Source organism: Mobula hypostoma, chromosome 10 (assembly GCF_963921235.1).
Source record: "Mobula hypostoma chromosome 10, sMobHyp1.1, whole genome shotgun sequence".
In the NCBI taxonomy this organism is placed as follows: Eukaryota; Metazoa; Chordata; class Chondrichthyes; order Myliobatiformes; family Myliobatidae; genus Mobula; species Mobula hypostoma.
The window spans coordinates 115,257,789-115,272,310 of NC_086106.1; the positions used below are offsets into that span (position 1 = coordinate 115,257,789).

The 14,522-nt window shown below is 44.5% G+C and overlaps 1 protein-coding gene across 1 annotated transcript in view; it reads right to left on the minus strand.

The window, feature by feature from the left end:
• The window catches only part of LOC134353411 (tumor necrosis factor receptor superfamily member 27-like), a 257,893-nt gene extending 243,705 nt beyond the window's left edge, over nucleotides 1-14,188 (minus strand). The window contains exon 1 of the mRNA XM_063061436.1: nucleotides 14,155-14,188. The gene's annotated coding sequence lies outside the window, so the exon portion shown is untranslated. The remainder of the gene's footprint in view (nucleotides 1-14,154) is intronic.
• Between the last annotated feature and the right edge of the window lie 334 nt (nucleotides 14,189-14,522).

A 14,522-nucleotide genomic window follows, 5' to 3' on the forward strand; every position in this document is an offset into this window, starting at 1 on the left:
CTGCTCCTTGTGCAACTGGATCCTGGACTCACTATGGGATTGCCAGCAGGTAGCAAGGATGGGCTCCCTCACCTCTGTCCTTCTAACCCTCAACACCGGAGCCCCCGGGGCTGTATCCTGAGCCCCTCCTCTACTCCCTATACACTGACTGTGTTGCCATGCACAGCTCCAATCTGCTGATCAAATTTGCAGATGACATGACACTGATAGGCCTTATTTCCAAAGACAGCCTGCAAAGGAGAAGTCAACATCCTGACACAGTGGTGCCAAGAAAACAACCCTAACCTCAGTATCAAAAACTGAACATGGATTACAAGAGGAACAGTGACATCAGTAGGACTGTAGATGAGAGGGTGAGTAGTTTCAAGTTCTTCGGTATACACCGAAGATCTCACCTGGACTGTACATACTGGCTGTGGGGTGAATTAAACACAACAGAGCCTCTTTCACCTCAGATGGCTGAGGATGAATTCTCAAATCCTCAGGACTTTCTACAGGGGCATCATCAAGAGCATCCTGACTGGCTGTATCTCCGCCTGGTACGGGAACTGTACTGCTCTCAAACGCGGGGCATTGCACAGAGTGGTGCGGACAGCCCAGCGCACCTGTGGATGTGAACTTTCCTCTGTTCAGGACACTTACAGCAGCAGGTGTGTCAAAAGGGCCCGGAGGATCATCAGGGACTCCAGCCACCTCACTCGCAAACTGTTTCAGCTGCTACCACCTGGCAAACGGTACTGCAGCACGAAGGCCAAAACCAACAGATTCCAGGACAGCTTCTTTCACCAGGCCATCAAATTTGTCAATATACATTGATCTGATTGCATATCATGTATACAAAACAATCCTGTATACAATCTTAGTGTTTGGGCAATGTCCTCCCACATTTTCCCTCTTTATTGCTTGTACATTGCAATAGAGACGCAATGTAAAGACTTTTACTCCCTTGGATGTAAGAAATAAAAATAAATACAATAAATAATACAAATACTGTAAGTTCTGTAACCTTGTTTTAATTTATCATTTGCCTCATGTCTCTGCTCAGGTCACAGAATCATGGCAGGGTTAGGATGGCCTGGTATCCACCACATGTAGAAACTTCACCTACAAGTCATTATGACTGGGATGAACACTGATTTCTGGACTTCACTTTATCATCATAAACATAAGAGATTCTGCACTTGCTGGAAAACTGGAGCAACACACACAAAATGCCAGGGGAACTCAGCAGGCCAGGCAGCATTTATGGAGAGCAATAAACATTCAATGGTTCAGGTCGTACTGATAAATTGTCTTAGTCTGAAATGTTGACGGTTCATTCTTCTCCATAGCTGCTGCTTGATTTGTTCAGTTCCTCCAGCATTTTGCCCACTGTGCCATTCTGTGGGTTCATGGGAATAGTGTAGGCAGGTACAATGGCTGGCATGAACATGGTGGTCTGAAGGGCTTTCGGTATGGCAGAACTCTATAATCTCTCTCTCTCACACACACCACTTTTACTCTCTGTCACACATATTCACTTGATCTCTTACTCAAACACACACTCTTTCTCTCACTTTCTCACTCTCACACACACAGAAATTCTCACTCGTTCTCTCTATCATGCACACATACACAGACTCTCTCTTGCTCTCTCATGCACACACACACATATTCTCTTTCTTTCTCACTCTCTGTCTTTCTCCCTCTTTCTCAATCTCTCTCTCACTCAGTGAACAGAGAGAAAGGAAAACTGTATTGGATCCGACTCTACATCTCAGATAGAATAAAGTTTTTTGTATGCCTTGTCTGCACCTATAGAACATAGAACATAGAATAGTACAGCACAGTACAGGCCCTTCGGCCCACAATGTTGTGCCGACCCTCAGACCCTGCCTCCCATATAACCCCCCACCTTAAATTCCTCCATATACCTGTCTAGTAGTCTCTTAAACTTCAACTATCTGCCTCCACCACTGACTCAGGCAGTGCATTCCATGCACCAAACACTCTGAGTAAAAAACCTTCCTCTAATATTCCCCTTGAACTTCCCACCCCTTAGCTTAAAGCCACGTCCTCTTGTATTGAGCAGTGGTGCCCTGGGGAAGAGGCGCTGGCTACCCACTCTATCTATTCCTCTTATTATCTTGTACACCTCTATCATGTCTCCTCTCATCCTTCTTCTCTCCAAAGAGTAAAGCCCTAGCTCCCTTAATCTCTGATCATAATGCATACTCTCTAAACCAGGCAGCATCCTGGTAAATCTCTTCTGTACCCTTTCCAATTCTTCCACATCCTTCCTACAGTGAGGCGACCAGAACTGGACACAGTACTCCAAGTGTGGCCTAACCAGAGTTTTATAGAGCTGCATCATTACATCGCGACTCTTAAACTCTATCCCTCGACTTATGAAAGCTAACACCCCATAAGCTTTCTTAACTACCCTATCCACCAGTGAGGCAACTTTCAGGGATCTGTGGACATGTACCCCCAGATCCCTCTGCTCCTCCACACTACCAAGTATCCTCCCATTTACTTTGTACTCTGCCTTGGAGTTTGTCCTTCCAAAGTGTACCACCTCACACGTCTCCGGGTTGAACCATCTGCCACTTCTCAGCCCACTTCTGCATCCTATCAATGTCTCTCTGCAATCTTTGACAATCCTCTACACTATCTACAACACCACCAACCTTTGTGTCGTCTGCAAACTTGTCAACCCACCCTTCTACCCCCACATCCAAGTCGTTAATAAAAAATCACGAAAAGTTGAGGTCCCAGAACAGATCCTTGTGGCACACCACTAGTCACAATCCTCCAATCCGAATGTACTCCCTCCACCATGACCCTCTGCCTTCTGCAGGCAAGCCAATTCTGAATCCACCTGACCAAACTTCCCTGGATCCCATGCCTTCTGACTTTCTGTATAAGCCTACCGTGTGGAACCTTGTTAAATGCCTTACTAAAATCCATATAGATCACATCCACTGCACTACCCTCATCTATGTGCCTGGTCACCTCCTCAAAGAACTCTATCAGGCTTGTTAGACATGATATGCCCTTCACAAAGCCATGTTGACTGTCCCTGATCAGACCATAATTCTCTAAATGCCTATAGATCCCATCTCCAAGAATCTTTTCCAACAGCTTTCCCACCACAGACGTAAGGCTCACTGGTCTATAATTACCCGGACTATCCCTACTTCCTTTTTGGAACAAGGGGACAACATTCGCCTCCCTCCAATCCTCCGGTACCATTCCCGTGGACAACGAGGACATAAAGATCCTAGCCAGAGGCTCAGCAATCTCTTCTCTCACCTCGTGGAGCAGCCTGGGGAATATTCCATCAGGCCCCGGGGACTTATCTGTCCTAATGTATTTTAACAACTCCAACACCTCCTCTCCCTTAATATCAACATGCTCCAGAACATCAACCTCACTCATATTGTCCTCACCATCATCAAGTTCCCGCTCATTGGTGAATACCGAAGAGGTATTCATTGAGGACCTCGCTCACTTCCACAGCCTCCAGGCACATCTTCCCACCTTTATCTCTAATCGGACCTACCTTCACTCCTGTCATCCTGTTTTTCTTCACATAATTGAAGAATGCCTTGGGGTTTTCCTTTACCCTACTCGCCAAGGCCTTCTCATGCCCCCTTCTTAAGCTCCTTTCTTGCTTCCCTATATTCCTCAATAGACCCATCTGATCCTTGCTTCCTAAACCTCATGTATGCTGCCTTCTTCCACCTGACTAGATTTTCCACCTCACTTGTCACCCATGGTTCCTTCACCCTGCCATTCTTTATCTTCCTCACCGGGACAAATTTATCCCTAACATCCTGCAAGAGATCTCTAAACATCGACCACATGTCCATAGTACATTTTCCTGCAAAAATATCATCCCAATTTACACCCGCAAGTTCTAGCCGTATAGCCTCATAAATTGCCCTTCCCCAATTAAAAATTTTCCTGTCCTCTCTGATTCTGTCCTTTTCTATGATAATGCTAAAGGCCAAGGAGCGGCGGTCACTGTCCCCCAGATGCTCACCCACTGAGAGATCTGTGACCTGACCTGGTTCATTACCTAGTACTAGATCTAGAATGGCATTCCCCCTTGTCGGCCTGTCCACATACTGTGACAGGAATCCGTCCTGGACACACTTAACAAACTCTGCCCCATCTAAACCCTTGGAACTAATCAGGTGCCAATCAATATTAGGGAAGTTAAAGTCATCCATGATAACAACACTGTTATTTTTGCACCTTTCCAAAATCTGCCTCCCAATCTGCTCCTCTGTATCTCTGCTGCTACTAGGGGGCCTATAGAATACCCCCAATAGAGTAACTGCTCCCTTCTTTTTCCTGACTTCCACCCATACCGACTCAAAAGAGGATCCTGCTACATTACCCACCCTTTCTGTAGCTGTAATAGTATCCCTGACCAGTAATGCCACCCCTCCTCCCCTTTCCCCCCCCCCATCCCTTTTAATGCACTGAAATCCAGGAATATTGAGAATCCATTCCTGCCCTGGTGCCAGCCAAGTCTCTGTAATGGCCATTACATCATAATTCCATGTATGTATCCAAGCTCTCAGTTCATCACCTTTGTTCCTGATGCTTCTTGCATTGAGGTGCACACACTTCAGCCCTTCTACCTTACTGCCTTTAGACCGTTTATTCTGCTTCTCTTTCCTCAAAGCCTCTCTATATGTTAGATCTGGCTTTACTCCATGCACTTCTTTCACTGCTCTATCGCTCTGGGTCCCATCCCCTTTGCAAATTAGTTTAAACCCTCCCGAGCCATGCTAGCAAACATACCTGCAATGATATTGCTCCCCCTGGAGTTCAGGTGCAACCCATCCAATCTGTACAGGTCCCACCTTCCCCAGAAGAGATCCCAAAGGTCCAAAAATCTAAATCCCTGCTGCCTGCACCAACTCCTCAGCCACGCATTCAACTGCCATCTCCTCCAATTCTTACAATCACTGTCACGTAGCACTGGCAGCAATCCTGAGAATACCACCCTTGAGGTTCTCTTGTACAGCCTTCTGCCCAGTTCCCGAAACTCACACTTCAGGACCTCATCCCTCTTCCTGCCTATGACTGTGTCTATAGGACCTTGTGTTCACCAAGGTTTCATAGTGGAGGTGAGCACCAAGCTGATGCATCACACTATAGAACTGGTCACCCCTCCACTGTGAGAATGTCAGAAAAGACTTTTGGCACAAGTGGTGAAAGCAAATGAAAGATTTACAGTGAAGCTATCTCTGGCTGGCATGGTATGCCGATTTATCCAATAAAAAGTCAGAATGAGTAAAGCTACACTTCAAGATACCTGGCCATGGTAAAGTGATATGAGCTTCTAAAAATGCAGAAAGGATATTTCAGTTTGAAAATGCTTATCATTAATCTTAAGCATAGCCTGTTTTAATATCACAATGAGATTCCTGGATAACACATGTAACACTAGCTTTGCCTAGCGGCTTAATATAGGGGGTGATAACCCCCTGCCCGGCCAAATTTAAGAAATCTTGTTTGGGTGAATGCTACGCGATGTGTCCCCTGTTACAAATCAGTACCCTGAAATAACAAACTGTACACAATGTGCGATTAAACGATTAAGCTTTATAACTCTTACTTTGACTATATGGTTAGTAGAGAAATGAAATTAAAAAAAGGGCCCAAATCTTATTAAACATTCTGTGCACAAAGTTGGAGCTCACTCATAGGCCGATCGGTCCCCATCGACCTCCTCCGATCGTCGCTGCCCTTCAGACGCTCACTCTGAGTCCACCCCGTATGTATGTCTCTTTCATCACTTTTTCTCCCGCTCTCCCCCCACAAAATCAACTGCTTCACAAGATAGGGCAACAAAATCCTGATTGGCTAACATGCGAGCACAGTCCTGGTATCTCCAGCCATAACCCAAACATTGCTGCTACAGAGCAACCGTTACTTCAGCAGTGAACATTACAAAAAAAAGCCATTACATTAGCAGTGAAACCTTACAGCGCATTACACACACATAAAATGCTGGACGTTAGGCAGATTAGACAGCATCTATAGAGGGAAATAAACAGTCGACATTTTGGCCCGAATTCCTGGATGTTTAGTTGTCATCCAGACCCAGAGGTCAAAACCTGTGACACTTGCCTGTATCAGTGACGTTGTGCAATTTTCCTACTTTGCTGTAGTGCCCTGACCTGCTGTCCTCCACGCCCAGTAAGCACATTCAGTAAGCCTATAAATGTGAAGTCGGTGTGTGACGCATCATTTCTGTCTGACAGAATTGAATAGGATCAGATGTAATTGCATTGATCTCTTACTAGAAGCTCCACCTGATTTTCAGTTTCACTAACTTCAGTAAAATCAATTGTCAGGAGCACTCAGAAAGATCACTAAATGTAGTTCTGCCCACTTAGCTCCCCGCGTTTTTCAATTTTGGTTATCTGAAAAGTGGATACAAAAAAATCTTTGACAACCTTCTATAGATGCACATAGTGGAGAGCATCACCGCCTGGCATGGTACACTAATGCAGGGGTCCCCAACCTATTTTGCACCGCGGACCGGTTTAATATTGACAATATTCTTGCGGAGCAGCCGACCGTGGTGGTGGGGGGGTGGGGGGGGGGGTTCCAGTAGGGTTAAACTCACCTCAACATGTCTTTTACAGTTAAGGTTGCCAACTTTCTCACTCCCCAAATAAGGGACAAAAGTAGCGGTCAAATCCTGACGAAGGGTCCCGACCCGAAACGTTGACTGTACCTCTTCCTATAGATGCTGCCTGGTCTGCTGCGTTCACCAGCATTTTTTGTGTGTGTTGACCGGACACTTGAGTTTACCCCGAAAGACTACCATGACCATGAAGCCTTGCACGGGCACCTGTGTGCGCATGCGTGACTTGCGCATATGTGACGTGCGCATGCGTGTACGTGCCAGTTTTTTTCCACAAATCGATTTTGGCTTAATCTTCCCGACTACACTGTACATACATTATTTCTACTTCATATAGGCTGTGTATTTATCATATCATTCCTGCTTTTACTATATGTTAGGGTTATTTTTGGTTTTATGTGTTATTTGGTATGATTTGGTAGGTAACTTTTTGGGTCTGGGAACGCTCAAACATTTTTCTCATATAAATTAATAGTAATTGCTTCTTTGCTTTACGCCATTTCGGCACGAACGGTTTCATAGGAACGTTCTACCTTAGCCGGGGAAATACGGAACAAGAGTGGTCCCGTATGGGACAAACCAATTCAGCCTGAGATACTGGATGTCCCGGCAAATACGGGACAGTTGGCAACCCTATGTTCAATTTCAACAGTACGTGACAGGGAATGTGGAAAGGTGCAGCTGACTCATATCGTTTCCTCGCGGCCCAGTAGCACATGCTGTGCGGCCTGGTGGTTGGGGACCACTGCACTAATGCACAGAAACAGAAAAGTTTACAGACAGTGGCGAATACAGCCCAGTCCAGCATTGGCAAGACCATTGAGTACCACTGAGTACGTTCACATGGAGTTGCCACAAAAAGTACCATCCATCCTCAAAGACCCCACCATCTAGACCATGTCCTCTTCTCACCACCATCATCAGACAAGAGCGGCAGGAGCCTTAGGTCCCACACCATCAGGATCAGGAATAGTTATTACCCTACAACCATCAGGACCCTGAACCAGCATGGATAAATTCATTCACCACCACTCTGAACTGATTCTACATTCAGACTCACCTTCAAGAGCCCTTTACAGCCCATGTTCAGAATATTATGTTTTATTTGCACTGTTTGTCTTCCGTAGATTGGTTGTTTGATCTTTGAAATCTAATTCCAGTGATGGTTGGGGCAAGAGAACAATGACAGCAAAAGGCAAGATGATGTGATACTCCAGATCACAGAAACAGATACCTGGTGGATGTTGCAGTATAATTTTAAAAAAGACTCTGACTCTTACAAGTCATTCCTACAACTGTGAGTAAAGCCAATTCATTTGCTGACACAAAGGCCTCCTTTGTAATTAGTGATATCAATAGACAGAAGCGATATGTGGAAATTGCTCCTTGTTCTACTCCTCATATTGGCTGTAAGAACTACTATTTAGTCAGCTAATCCCCAGTTCACTTAGTATGCACCCTGCAATACAGAAATGCAATGTTGAGATCAGAGGTCAATCCCATGCCCGCATTGTGAGCTGCACTGAGTTAGCAGATTGCCAGTTAGCATTCAGGCTGTAGGGTGCTGAGAAACTGTATATCCGAGGATGCGCTGGATGCATCATCAGTAATGTAACCTGGGGTCATTGGGTGTTTCAGGTCTTTCAGCATCAGACACACCCACCCAGGCAACCTAGCCAGGGTTGATCAGGTCCTGGCTTGTGTCCCAGCAGCTTTGGTCTATGGGTCACACCTCTTGATCCAAAGCCTTCTGGAGGTTTGCTCAGCAGCCTCTGCGATGGTCCTGATACAAAGTAAAATTTCAGAAGATGAAGTAGAAACAAATAGATCAGCCACTGACATACAAGAAATAAAACTTTTCAAACTAAGTGGGATCTGGCTGGCTGCTCCCAAACTTCCAGCCATCGGAACCATATCCAATAGGTTCCAGTTCAGCACCAAGCAACCCCTCTTCGTAAGAGTCTACACATCAGTAAAACCATCAGAGGATCTCATCCCAACAAGTGAAATTTCCTCGTAGTTATGCATTTTGGTTTGACTTCCCATTCTGACGTGTTGGTCCATGGCCTCCTCTACTGCCACTCTCAGATTGGAAGAGCAACACATCATATTCTGAGTAGCTTTCAACCTACAGCAGGTACAATGATTTCTCTAACTTCCAGTATCTTCTTCCCCTTTCCCTTCTCTTTTTTGCTTTCCCCATTTGCACCTTCTCTTTGCCTCAGCTATCGCCTTCCTCTGCTGTCTCTTCTCCTTCCTTTTCTCACGCTGTCCACTGTCCTCTCCTGTCAGATTCCTTCGTCTTCAGCCTTTACCTTTGCCATCTATCACATCCCAGCTTCTTTCTTCATCCTCCTGCCCCCTTGCATCCACCCACCTACCCCCTCACCTGGTCTCAACTATCACCTGCCATCTTGTATTCCACCCCTCCACCCCCCCCCCACCTTCTTATTCTGGCTTCTTCCCACTTCCTTTCCAGTCCTGATGAAGGGTATTGGCAAGAAATGTTAACTGTTTATTCCTGTCCGTAGATGCTACCCGACCTTCTGAGTTCCTCCAGAATTTTGTGCGTTCCTCTGGCTTTCTAGCATCCGCAGAATCCCTTCTGTTTATCAATGGGTTAAAGTTGCTTCCTTGGCGCAGACCGCTATCTTAAGCCAATCATCCATGGTAATGACCAATATACCTCGTGCTTGCTGTTTCTGCCTGTTGAATCTTTGACATCGGACCTCAAGCTCTAAGCAGCGCTCGGATCTCTGACCATTGCTTCCTCCACCTGCGCACCTCCCCATCACTCCCTCTAATGCGGTGAAGAATCTTGGGGGCTTACAAAGTTCTGTGCAAAAGGAAACCGCGGGACCTCCAGAAACACCTGCGAAGACCTGGTATAAGTCGACTGATCTATTACCAAGGCTTACAACTGCATAGCCTCGTGAGTTACCATAGGGGTGCACTGCAGGGCTAACTGCAGTCATTTCAGGAACACCTCCTCCAAAGTATGCTTATTAAGTACTCAGTCTCTTGCTAAGAATGCTCATACAGTGGTTGGTAAGTCATTTTTGTGTAAAATAAGTCAACAACACACTTTTACGAGGGATGTAATTATCCTAAGTACACATGAAATAAAGCCTTCTCAACTAATCATTTGAGGTTCGCTGCTGAAAGAAATGATGGAGTAAATCTGAAATATCCAGATTTGACACTCCAATAAAATAACTCAGGCACAGAATGTTTCTTTTAAATCTTTGTGCTTAGGATACATTTACAATTCAAGGGTACCCATGTACTTTCAGTACAGGTCTTGGGGATTTTAGCTGACTAAATTTAATAGACTAAAATTGCGGGAGGGAAATGGAAAAACAAACTGTAGGTTCTGGAAGTCTGAAATTAAAACAAAAGATGCTGAAGGTACTCAACTGGTCGAACAATATCTACGGAAAGAGGAAAAGAGTTAACATTTCATTCCAGAACCGATGAAGGGTTGTTGATCTGAAACATTAACTGTTTCTCTTTCCACCGATACCATCTAAACTGCTGAATTCTTGTTAACAATGCTGGAGAGCAGTTCCCAGATTTCTTGTGTGTACTTCCAGCTTAAGGAGATTTACAGCATCAATACAACATCTTAAGTATGGTAGTTATCCATCCTGTCCGACGATGGCAGGAAACCTGTGCGGGAGAGCTTTTAAAGTGGAAAAGCCATTGCTTTGGGGCTGTTCCACTCTCTCGACCTCAGAAGTCCGGATCTATTGGGATGAGCAAGCATCACAAGCTGGGGTCCTCCTTGTTTGCAGTGGAGGACCATAGTGCCTTCTGTGCCTTGTCATGCCCTTCATTCTCCACGGAGAACTGCATAACTACCTTCCTGTCCGTTGGATCTCACTGTAGATCTCATCTGCCCAGTCCGCTGGAGCTGACTTCGCTAGGACAGGCATGTCCCTGTCTCACTGAGGTATGAGGCCATCAGCTACCTTTACCTGGTTTAGTCCGTCCATCAAAGCAGCTTACCAGGGTTGTGGCTGTTGTCACATGCAAACAGCTATTTGGAGCCACAGTTGAGAGCTGAGTGTCCGGTGGGGACCAAAGGAGTGAGCTGCCGCGGAATGGATATGACAAGCCCCTTCACCAGAGGTGCTACTCCCCCCGCCCATACACTCTTAAATATAATGAACCCTAATAAATATGAACTAAATGATTCCAATTTGATATCCCGCTACCCTCAGTGGCCATTTAATTTATTTTTATTTATATTTTATTTTAGCAATACAGTGCAGAATAACTCAACCCACCTATTTAACACTAGCCTAATCACAGGACAATTTTCAATGGCCTATTTACCTACTAACTAGTAGGTTTCGGATTGTGGGAGGAAACCAGAGCACTTGCAGCAAACCTACAGGTTCACAGGGAGGACTTGCAGAGGATGCCGAAACTGAACACTGAATTCAGATGCCCTGAGCTGTGATGGCGTTGCACTAGCCTCTACAATGCCTTGGCGCCTCTATAATAATTAATCAAGTGGCCACTCAGTGTATGTTCCTGGTCTTCTGCTGTTGTAGCCCATCCACTCGAGATTCGATGTGTTGTGCGTTCAGAGATGCTGTTTTGCACACCACTGTATAACTCATGGGTGATCGGAATTAATGCCTCCTTCCTGTCATCCCGAACCAGTTTGGCCACTCTACTCTCACCTCCCTCATAACGAGGTGTTTTCACCCACAGAACTGCTGTTCACTGGATTTTTTTTTTGGTTTTCACACCATTCTCTGTAAACACGAGAGACTGTTGTGTGTGAAGATCCCAGAAGATCAGCAGTTTCTGAGATACACAGACCACACCGTCCAGCATCAACTATTATTACATGGTCAAAGTCACTTAGATCACATTTCTTCCCCGTTCTGATGTTTGGTCTGAACAACAACTGAACCTTTTGATCGTGCCCGCATGCTTTTATGCACTGAGTTGTTGCCACATGATTGGCTGGTTAGATATTTGCATTAATGAGCAGGTGTACAGGTGCATCTAATAAAGTGGCCATTGAGCGTGTATTTCCAGCATGTCATTTCAGTCTCCCTATCTTTATTTTACTGATCTCTCCCCTGACACATCCCTCTAAGTGGCGGAAGTGCTAAATTTGCCCCTTCACCTGCTCCCTCATTGCCTTTCAGAGCCCCAAACAGTCCTTCCAGGTGAGGCGTCACTTCATCTGCAAGTCTCTCGTGGATCATCAAGGATATCTGGTGTTCCCAGTGTGGCCTCCTCTACATAGACGAGACATGACGAAGATTGGGGGATCGCTTTGTTGAGTACCTTCGCTCTGTCTGCCATCAAATGCAACATTTCCCGGTGGCTACCTATTTCAGTTCAACTTCCCATTCCCATTCTGACATGTCAATCCAGAGCCTGCTCTACAGCCATGATGAGGACACACGCAGGTCGAAGGAGCAGCACCTTATGTGCCCTCTGGGTAGCCTCCAACTTGATGGCATGAATATCAATTACTCTAATTTTTGGTAATTTCTCCCTCTCCCCCTTCCCTCTTTGTTTTTCTATTCCCCAATCTTGTTACACTTCTCCCTTCTCTTCTCCCCCGTCCTCATGACCTGCCCATCTCCTTCCTCTGATGTTCCTCTTCTTTCCCTTTCTCTCATGCTCTACTGTCCTTGCCTATCAGATTGCTTCTTCTTCAGCCTTTTACCTCCTCCACCTATCACCTCCCAACTTCTTACTTCATCTCCCCACCCCCATCCACCCTCCTTCCCCCTCAGCTGGTCTCACCTTTCACCTGCCTGTTCCTACTCCTCCTTCCACCTTCTTATTCTGGCTTCTTCCCCCTTCCTTTCCAGTCCTGATGAAGGATCTCTGCCCAAAACTTCATCATTTATTCCTTTCCATAGTTGCTGCCTGACCTCCTGACTTCCTCCAGCATTTTGTTTGTGTTAGTCTTTATTTTCTAGTAGGGTTATGTATTATCATTCAAGTTATCTGCTATATTTTCATTCACTCTTCGAAAACAAAGAAAAATTAAATTCCCAGTGTTTACCATCCAAAGCTCTTCCTCACTAATGACCAGTGTGGTGTTACCTCAGCTCTGCAAATGCCTGACTTGTAGATGAACTCCCAGTAGAATCCATATCACTGGTGAAGCTTACAATTCCCTTTCACATTCCCCCACCCCCCACATCCACTCCTCAACAGAGCTTCTTAGTCAAAATCTTTGTCTTTGCTATTACAGTTTCATCACTTTTTCTGTTGGTATAGACTGAAGCAAAGTCAAGCCCCTGTCACCTGTACAGTAATGGATTTCTATCCAATGGAGTATTTTCTTATTAAGGGAGCAAGTTATGATATTGAATAATTCTAAAGAATTATGGACACATTCAATGTTGTACCTGAGTGACTCTTTCAAAAAGCCAGCAAAGTTATCAAGGGTTGGATAATTTCTTTTCATTCTATATGATTCCATTTTATAGTTTTGCTCAGATTGTATATAAGTTTTACCAGCCCAATAATATTTCACTTGTTTTAGTGACTACAATTCATGGCTAATTGGTGCATCTTTTCTTTCATTGTTTGAGAGTTGAGGTACACTTCTATACCCTGTGCACTGGAAAAAAGATTAATAATGTTTTGTTACATTTTTTTCTGCACTAAAGAAAGCAGAAGTAACTGAGTGGATTGGTAGAGTAGTGGTTAGCATAACAATATTACAGTACCAGTGGCCTGGGTTCAATTCCCACCACCGTCTGTAAAGAATTTGTCGATTTTCTCTCCATGATCATGTGGGTTTCCTCCGAGTGCTCCAGTTTCCTCCCATATTCAAAAGACATTCAGGATAGTAGGTTAATTTGTCACATGGGTATAATTCGGTGGCACAGTCTTGTTGGGCCAGAAGGGCCTGCAACTATGCAGTATCTCCAAATATAAATAGATAGATACGTAGAATGACAGATAGGTAGGTAGGCAGACAGATAGATAGACAGATACAATAGACAGATAGAAAGACAGACAGTCTGTCAGACATTAGATACGTAGATAGATGAATAGATAAATTGACAGACAGATAGATATACAGACTGGTAGGCAGATATTTGACTATCACAAACCATAGAAAAGCAAGTCTGAGCCCAGAAGTAGTTAGCTTGGCAAATGGCTCACGAAGAGTTCCTCAAAACATATGGCTCATAAAAGCTTTTTTCTCATTCTGAAGTTCTTGCTTTCTTTTACATTTTAATGCAGAATGCAGCTGGAAATTACTAGTTTTCAAAATTCAGCACATGAAATTGTTTGTCATACCTATTAAGATTCACAAGGACAATTTGAAAATACGCTTTTTCTAAGCAAAGCTATCATACTGATAAAATTTATTTGGAAAACATTAGCACTCAGCAATGTGGGCAATAATCATTAATCTACAACCATAATTATTTTCAATGGGAGGAAAAGTTATAAGGCATAATGTTACAAACATAATACTAAATTCTGACGGAAATGCTTACCTCTGCTTTCTTCCAGATGCTGCAATGTTCAAACATGATTTAATTTAGTGGAAATTCTATGCATACAATTCCAGAGCAGGTAAATCTGCAACCAAGAATCAATCTCGCCAGCCAACCAATGATGAAAAGCCACTGAGACTTGACCCACATCTGGTCAGCGACCAGGAAGAGTGCAGAGATTCTCAAGTCCTTTGCTCAAATCTGTGGTTCTAGGCCTATATTTGCTGGAATTTAGAAGAATGACATAGGTTCTCATTGAAATATAGTAAACATTGTAAGTGCTAATTAGGGTGGATGTGGAAAAGATGAACCCTATAGTGTATAAGCAGAGGGGACAACCTCAGAATAGAAGGATGTCCCTTTAGAAC